The sequence below is a fragment of the Schistocerca piceifrons genome, chromosome 6 (genome assembly GCF_021461385.2).
Source record: "Schistocerca piceifrons isolate TAMUIC-IGC-003096 chromosome 6, iqSchPice1.1, whole genome shotgun sequence".
Classification (NCBI taxonomy): domain Eukaryota; kingdom Metazoa; phylum Arthropoda; class Insecta; order Orthoptera; family Acrididae; genus Schistocerca; species Schistocerca piceifrons.
The window spans coordinates 198,331,520-198,340,973 of NC_060143.1; positions in this window are offsets into that span (position 1 = coordinate 198,331,520).

Here is a 9,454-nt window from a genome sequence, read left to right on the forward strand (position 1 = left end):
TGGTCATTCAACAAAGTTTTAGCAAAAGCGCGACTCAACGAAAATTGCAGTGCAGTAGTAATAGTAGTAGTAGTAGTATGATATTCTGCTTTACGGCAGGTCTTGTCATGGGTTAAGCCTCTTCCACTTTTGTCTGTCCATAGCCAGTCTTTTCATTTCTGAATATTTGTCTCCTTTGATATTGTCCAGCATTTGATATCTTCTTTTTCCTCTTCCCCTTTTTCGCTCATCATTCCTTCTATTCCTTCCTTCAATAAACAGTCCCTCCTCAAACAATGTCCTATCCAGTTCTGTTTTCTCTTTCTGAAGACTTTCAGCATGTTTCTTTCTTTTCCAACTCTTCTTAATGCTTCTTCATTCCTTACTCGGTCTTCCCATTTCATTTTTTCCATTCTTCTCCATATCCACATCTCTAGTGCCTCCAATCTTCTTTCATCTTTCTTCCTCAATGTCCGGTCTCCGCACCACATAGTGCAACGCTCCAGGTGTAACATTTGGCAAGTATTTTCCCGAGATCTTTGTTTAGTGGTCCACAAAGTAATTTCTGTTTCCTCTTGAATCCTTCTTTTGCCATTGCAATTCTTTTCCTAAATTCTGTTGAGCAATGCATATCACCCATTGTTACACTTCCCAAGTAATTGAAGTTCTATTGCTCTATTTCCTCTCCCCCTATTTTCATACGGCATTTTCTCCCCTTTCCTCCAATCACCGTGCTTTTCGTTTTCTTCTTGCAGTGAAACATAAAAGTGTCGTACTGAGTTATACCTGCAACTCCATGGTGCTCGAGCACTCCAAGTTACGCACCACCAAACCAGCATCGCACAATCCAGGAAACGGAATGACACTAGTTTTGCCATTCAGCCACGACCAGAAGCAAGAAGCCAATGATTGCTACGCGACCCTCCCTTCAAAGATGTTAGCAGGTGGAAGCGACCAACGATATACAGGGTGTAACCAAGTTCCTATTAGAGTTTTCTAAGGGCTGTAGACAGCGTGTATACGCCCCGGGACAACCGAGAAATCCAGGAAAAACCCGGGAATTTTTTCACCCGGGAGAAAACCAGGAAAACCCGCGAATTTTTTAAAATTCCAGGAATTTTTCATTGTCTTCCTCTTGAGTTAAATTTTTGTAGTTTTGACTGGTAAGAACCGATACTCTAACAAAGAATTTTACTTTAGCCTGCTACTGTAGAATAATATTGCGGCAATAAAAGATAAACGAGGAAGAAACACCAATGTAAAACTTACAACAAAACGTAGTGCGCACGTAAGTGTTCACCAACAGCAAAATGTATCAAACGCTTGAGGACGAAGACCACGCAATACTTCATAACAACTGCTTTCGATGAGCGTGACGTCACAAAAGTTTACATTTCTGACAGGTCGCGGAAAAATTGTGGTTTGGGAAGCGTTACTTTCAAAGTAAATTTCCTTTTACGCAAGATGAATTATTTTACGTGTGAGAAAGTGCGATGAATTTCCTATATCACAGAGCGATTGACTCTCATTCAAAACTTAACACTTTGAGGACCAGTCACTTACTGTTAGCAGAATTTCGGACCCAGAAGACAAAAAATTATATCGTCATTTAAAATTTTACTGGCATGTTTGTGTTTGATACATCTGAAAGGGTAACACACACAAAAAAAGGTATTGTATGTGAAAGCTTAGCTTTTGTTGTAGCTATACTACATGTATATTAAAGTAAACCATAAACTTTTCCTATTTGTGTTTCCGCTCTACTTAACAGTGATGTAGCTATTGGCTGACTACGCCAGGTGTCCTATGTTCTGAATATCTGTTTTCATTTGCTGGGTAGATAACAAGACGTGAGCTATGACTGGCTGACAGAAGCAGATCGCAATCTGGAGTTCAGTGCTTCGGAAACTAACGTGCTGTGTTTGGTGGAATTCGTAATTATACTTCCGTAATACGAAAGTATCTATTCTACATTAGGACATGGAATGAACGTTTGGGCAAGCTTGGGCATAACTTGTAGTGACTTGGTTGTGCCACCATTGCCTCGGTTGCCTGGTCTCACTATTTCTCGTAATTTTTGTCCGATGTATGGTCATAATTCCCATTATGTATTCTCCAACTGATGCTTTACATTTGAAAATGACGACCGTAGTTCGCCGAAACCGACAATGTAACTCCTTCCTTTTTAAGAAAAAAAAAAGTTATATGTTGTGACTATGGCTTCACTATTTTAGTGTCAAATAAACATTTAAGTTATATTTTGGTCACACTCCTTCAGACAGTTATGTCAGAATATAGAACCTATATAATGTGGTGTTGACAAGTGATGTCATGAGAGTTACTTTGAATGACACATCCATCAGGCACGTTCCAATCGTTCAATACCCGCCCACGCCGAGCGTTGGTGATGTAATTGTGAAATGGAAACGCGAAGGACCAACCTCAGCTAAATCAAGACCAGACAGACCTCACACATGACGAGCATTGCGGAGGGTGGCTGTAACAGCGTTGTGTACTGCGTACGGTAGAGAAACAGTTTCGAGACAATAGTTGTTTTTGCATGTCAATGCACCCTGCCACAAAGCAGCACCTGTGAGGCAGTACTCCTCAAATGGACCAGCGCAGAAGGGGACTGATGACCTCAGATATTGAGTCTCAGAGCCATTTGAACCATTTTTGAACTAGCGCAGAGTTGCGAACTGAACCCGATGGAACACTTTTGGGATGGGTTAGAATGTCAACTACGCTCCAGGCCCCAGCGCCTTCTTCTCTGGTTTCGGTTCTTCAGTATGAATGGGCTGCCGTTCGTCCTCACATTTAGACATTTAACTGAAAGTGTTCCCAGCAGAGTCCAAGGTATCGTAAAGGCGTAGGTTGGACTCACCCCATATTAAAGGCCACTAATAGGTGTTCGGATACTTTTGATCAGGTAATGTAGCTGAGAGTCAACAAAATATTTCCGCTTCCGGAGGAGAAAGTTTGTGGTTGAAAATTCGTGATGAGATATCGCCGCAACGAAAAACACATTTTTTTACTGATTGCCACCCCATCTCGTGTATCATATCAGTGGCACTCTCGTACCTATTCCCCAATAATACGGAACAAGCCGCCCTTCTTCCAAATTTTTCGATGTCCACCGTCAATTCTACCTGATAAGAATCCCATACTGCGCAGCAATACTCCAGAAGAGGACGAGCCTTTTTCTCACATTTGTTGCATCTTCGAAGTGTTCTGCCAATAAAGTGCAACATTTGGTTCGTCTTTCCACAATATTTTCTGTGTGACGATTCAAATTTGAATTGTACTTTGAATTGTATTTTCTGTGTGACGATTCAAATTTGAATTTACGTTATTGTAATCCTTTAATATTTAGTTGAATCTACAACCTTTAAATTTGCGTAATTCTCTGTATAACTGAAATTTAATGGATTTTTTTAGTGCTCATGTGCAGGACGTCAGACTTTTTGTTGTTTAGGATTCAATTACCATTCTTCGCACCCCATAGAGATGGCCTGTCTAAGTCATATCGCAATTCGTTTTGATCTTCTAATGACTTTACTAGACTGCAAACGACGTCATCATCTGCAAACATTCTAAAACGGCTGTTGAGATTGGTTCCTAAATCGTTTATGTAGATTATGAAGAGTTGAGTGCGTATAACACGTCCCTGGGAACATCACATATACATCTATTTCACTCGACTCGATGTCTTCCCTTCAGTTATTACGAACTGTGATCTTTCTGGTGGGAAATCACGAGTGCAGTTGCAGCACTTAGACGATACTCATCAATAGGTACGCAGTTTGATTAGAAGTCGCTTGTGAGGAAATCTAGAAATATCGAATCGACTTGAGATCCACTTCGTCTTAATGCAGAGCCAGTTGTGTTTCATAAGAACGATATTTTCTGTGTGTTAATACAGGGTGAAATTATTTAAATATGTGAAACTACAGCGTGAACACACTTTATTCACCATGTAAATGCCGCTACAGATGTTCGCATTTAGATTACGACATGTTTTATATGCTTGCCATCATTGGCGATGATGAGGCGCAGACGAATAGCGAAATTCTCCACGGCCCGCTGAAGTGTCGGAATATCGATGGTGTTGGTGGCCTCTTGAATGTCTGTTTTCAGCTCAACAATGGTTTTGTTATAGCTGTACATCTTGTCTTTAATACAGCCCCACAAAAAGGAGTCGCATGTTCAGATTCGCAGAATATGACAGCCAATCGAGGTCCATGCCAGTGGCCTCCGGATACCCCAGAGCCAGAATGCTGTCCCCAAAGTGCTCCTCCAGGACATCGAACACTCTTCTGCTTTGATGGGATCGTTCGTAGTCACCGTGCTATCAGGGAATATCGCCCCGATTATTCTGTGACTGGACGTTGCACACCACACACTCCCCCTTTGAGGGAGAAGAGACTCCTCCATCGCGAAATGCGGATTCTCAGTCCTCAAAATGCGCAAATTTTGCTTATTGACGAACCCACTCAAATGAAAGTGGTCTTCGTCACTAAACCGAACCATAATGCGCATACTAATTCCCACATGTCCCGCAGCCAACTGTGCAGTTTGAACGTCCTAACGCAAACCTTTCAGAAGTTATGGCGATTTTATTTTATATAGTTCAGTAATTGTCACCCTGTAGATCGCTTTCTTCGAGGTTTTTCACAATGTTCGAACACAACACATGTTGCGAGAGTCAGGGACACGTGTGTGTAAGAGAATGGTGAAACTATGCCTAATGCCGGTTGAGTCGTGTGACTCGTCAGCTTCCCTACGAGGTGTCTCACGGACGTACAAGAGAACTTGTGCTAATCAGTGCCACTCCAGATCTAGTGAAACAGCAGGGCGTTCCCACGAATGTGATGATGTGCAATTGCACACTGTTTGAGCGTTGGATAACATCTGTTTCGCCATAACACATCGGAGTCTGGCTGAGATAACACGTTGCTAAGATTTGACAAGGTGAAACTTCTGGGTGTTAAATGATATAGGTTGATCTGGCACAAATGTATTTACTAACGCTAATCCGATAGGAATGATTACTGAAAAACACAATTGACACTGGATTGTACGATAAAAAGAAGAAAGAATAAGAAGAATAACATTTGGGTCACCACCAGTGAGATAACGCATTCCGTCGTTTCCACTGAAGATGACATAAAATTCCACTTGAATTTACAAAAGAGGGCAACTGGAGCTGCATAAAAAAATAAAAAAGAGTAAAAGCGAAAAGAAAACGGGGAGAATGTCAGAGACAAACCGAAATGCGTTAGATTCGACAGATCGAAAGATTGTTACGAAACATGATCACAAGCGCATTTAGGTTAAGAGACAACGTGGACGACCACCTGAATAATTACCCAGTGAAAGAAGAATGTGGCAGGTTGTGTGAGCGATTCCCATGCCTGTGGTACATCTCAGATGACCCGACAACGTGAAATTTGTCTACTTGTCCTAAATGAACTGTCAGAAAGTTCGCCGGTATTGTTACCATCGATCCGCAGCCTTACCAAACACTCGCGTCATATTCGTGGCAGCAGGACTAATCTACGCTATGCCTCCACGACTCATCAGCGGAATTCGCCCAAGTAGCAGAACTCTGAAACCAGCGCAAGTACGTGTGAAATAGTTGTGTGTTCACTGAACCGAGACTGAATGAAGAGTGCCTTCCCGAATTTCCCTTAAAACTTCCCTCCTAAACTTTGTAGAGACATTCTCTCCCTGTTGCTATGCCCAATTGCAGAGCATGGTGCGAACGTCCCTGAAATGGCAGATTTGTAATAGTAACTTTTCGCTTCCATCATGTTTGTAAAATATGCACAGGCCAATCCAGAAGCTAGGTGAAGTGGAAAGAGCCTCGAAACTTTGTTCTGACGCGCTACGGAATATCCCGAGTGCGCCGCAAAAGGTGTGTAAGAAATAACAGGAAACTTTGGGCTGTGATTCCCAAGAATGTTTTGAAAGATAGTATCGTATCCTCCAGATAACCACTTCCCAGGCGTTTCGAAACAGCTGCTGCCTAACGGAACGTCCAGCCGTAGAGCTGGGCTACTCACAGGCACTACCGTACACTGTTGGCCTCCGAGTCGTTTGACCGCTGTGCGAGCATTAGTTTGATCACCACAAACGGTAGCTTCGGTTCTCGACATAGCAGAGGGCACGCAAGGACTTCCCAAGAGGCTTGCGTGCAGAACCGCATCGCGTATTTGTTTCCCCACTGTAGAGTTAAGGGTAAATAATGTGAACGTAATGACTGTAGTAAGTCTGATTGTTCATGGTGTCTCTAAAGTCACTATCCATGTCAGTGAAGGAAGACACCGATTGAAAAATCAATTTTATTGTGAAGTTGTACACACATTGTACTGCTCTTCTACATGACCGCTATCTGTGTCAAAACACATACTCCATTTTTCAGCAGGTGAACGAAATGTAGGCCTTAACATTTCAGGCGTAATGTAGCCAACTGTTTTCCTGATACGATTCGGTAGACAGACCATTCACTTTGCTAGCGTACACTTTGGACTTGATGTACCCCCATGCAAAAAAGTCTAAAGGAGTAAGGTCTGGTGGACGGGGAACCCACAGCGGAGGTGACCCTTTGCCTATCCACCTCCCTGGAAAGGTTCTGTTCAGGTAATCACAGACGATGTGTGCACAATGTGGAGGCGTACCATCGTGCTGAAACACAACTGTATTCCGTATGCCATCATCCTGAAGCTGCGGTTCAAGGAACAGTTCTAACATGTCGAGGTAGCTTTACCTGTTATTGCTCTTTCTGCAAAGAAAAATGCGCCATACAGTTTTGCTTTTGTCTACCTAACCAAACATTGACCTTCGGTGTATGACGTTCCCATTCCGATATCTCATGTGGTTCTTCATATGCCCATATTCAGCTGTTGTGCCTATGCATGTTGCCAGAAACGTGGAATGTGGCTTCATCGGAGAATGAAATGTTACCAATTAAATTCTCGTTCTCTACAGATTCCAGGAGGTCATAAAACATTGCCCGACGACAGGCGAAATCCTCGTCTGCGAGATGGTGCAGAACCCGAATGTGATAAGAACGTTTCCGCAGAGTGAAAGGAAGGATTTTCCACACTGTGTTGCGAGGGACATTCAGTTTCCTACTGAGGCGTCTAGTTGATGCCTTCGGACTCCTATCACTGGCAATTTGAACCTGCTGCACCGTTTATGCCGATACGCGTGATCTTCCATAACGTGCCTCATCACACACACTGACGGTACATTAAAATTTCTTCTCAAGCAGACGAATGTGTGCCCTTGATGGGGCTGGTTTGTGGAATTAACGCGTAAATTTCACTCTGGCGTCTTCATATGACATTCTGTGTACCTGTGCACAAGCAGTGGCAATCCGTTCTTCTGTGCAAAACATCTTGCACGACCGTACCAGTATTGTAGAGTAAATAAAAACAAATTAGCGTTTAATGGAAATGGATAGCGACGAGACACACACACTGAGGTAGCTGTATCTGAAGGGACAAGAAAAAAGAATTAGGGTTTTAATGGAAATTGATAGTGACTTTAGAGGCACCCTGTATTATGAGAAAGTAAAGTAAAGTAAGGAATCGTTAATCTAAATCCTCAGTATGTTCATCTTGTGGTCATTCAAGTTGATAAATCGAACGAAGTAGAAAATAAAACGAAAATTAACCTCTACGACAATCTTGTGAGTAAAAGTAAAATGAGAGATGGCTGGCGGCTACGGCCTGCCGACTCCCCATGTTCCAAAATCCTACTGAAAATCGACTTCTGTGATATGGGCCCATGATTCAGCGGATTACTTCTGTTTCCTTTCTTGTGTGACCTATGCAACTTTCCAGTCCTTACGTATGGATGTTTCGTCGCGCGAACTGTTGATTATAATTGCTAAAAATGGAACCATTTCGGCAGCATACTCCGAAAGGAAACTAATGAGTATACGATATGGACCAGAAGACTTGTCTTTATTGAGTGACTTAAGTTGCTTAGCTACAAAGAGGCTTTCTACTTGTAAGTTACTCATGGTGGTTACTGTTCTTGACTCGAAATCTAGAATATTTACTGCATCTTCTTTGGTAAAAGAATTTCGGAAAACAGTGTGCAGTAACTCCACTTTAGTGGCACTGTCATGGGTAACATTGCCATTGCTATCGCCCAGTGTAGTTTATATACGACTAGAATCTTTTCCGAATTTCTGCCAGTTTTTGAGACAGAGTTTTCTTGTGGAAACTATTAAAAGCATCTCGCATTGAATTCCACGTTAAATTTAGAGCTTCTGTAGAAAATTATGACATCACATGCCATTTTCGTCCCACTACAACTGTTGTGTGCCTTGTACACACAATTCGCCTGAAGGGGTCAGCAACCCCTCAGACAGTAAAGCAACACAGGTTTGCATGTGTACAAGGCACTCAACTTCCATCGTTAGGAATTATCAGTGGCATAGTTTTCACGTCCCACTACGTTTATTCACTACGTGTTCCTGGCGTATGCCTGTTAGTCTCTGAGAAGTTGTATTATTTTTGATTGAGAAGAGTTTTACTTGGTTGTTAAGTCTCTCAACTATCGTCGTAATAAAACCCCTGTTCTTCTTTACCTGTGTCTTATTATTTCTTATCAAGTATCTCCTCGTGGGAGGTGTAGCACTATGAGAAACAAATACGTTCGCATCTTAGGATGGTTGACTGCGGTGTTCTGTGAACAAGTCGCACTCTCTTCTTTGAAGGGGACGTCTTTCATCACGAAGAAGAGACCAAGACAACGATCACGCAGAACACTGTCCATACAGTGGTCTCCGAAGACCACAACGGCTAGAGCTCATTGTCTCTGCTGTGTGCGTAACATGAAGCGGGAAACTTGAAAGTGATCCTACCTCCAAACTTATTTCATTTTCGAAAGGTACATTCTGCATATGGGTTCCTCATCTACACTTTGTCTACCAAGTCTCGTCCATGAATCCTAGAAGACTTTCAATGACTTAATCATGATAGATTTCCAGGGAAAAAAATCACCCAAGTACGAATATTAGCTGTAAGCCTTGTAACTTATGTAGAGGGGTACGGTGCAAGCCGCTTTCGTCAGTCCAACAAGAAGCCATACACATAGAGTAACTGATGATTTCACGCGCTCCGATTGTGAATTGGAGGTAAAAAGCGACGCAATCACATATCGTATATAGTGTGATTCAAAAATGACTGTACGCACTTCGTTAGTGTAATGCATGAATCAAAATAAGAGTAAAACGTTAATAAAGTTTTGTCTGAAATTGCTTTATTTCGGGGTCTTGCAGTAGACCACAAGAGCAACACAAACAACACAAAATTAATTCTTCTCAGAAAGCAATGACACGAAGGGACCCGAAATTCAACTTAGCTACGTACCGTACGTTTACCCCACGACAGGTTCAAAATGATGCCCATGTAGTAGAAGACTTCTTACCGCTCTCGGAACGATGCATGCTCCGTCC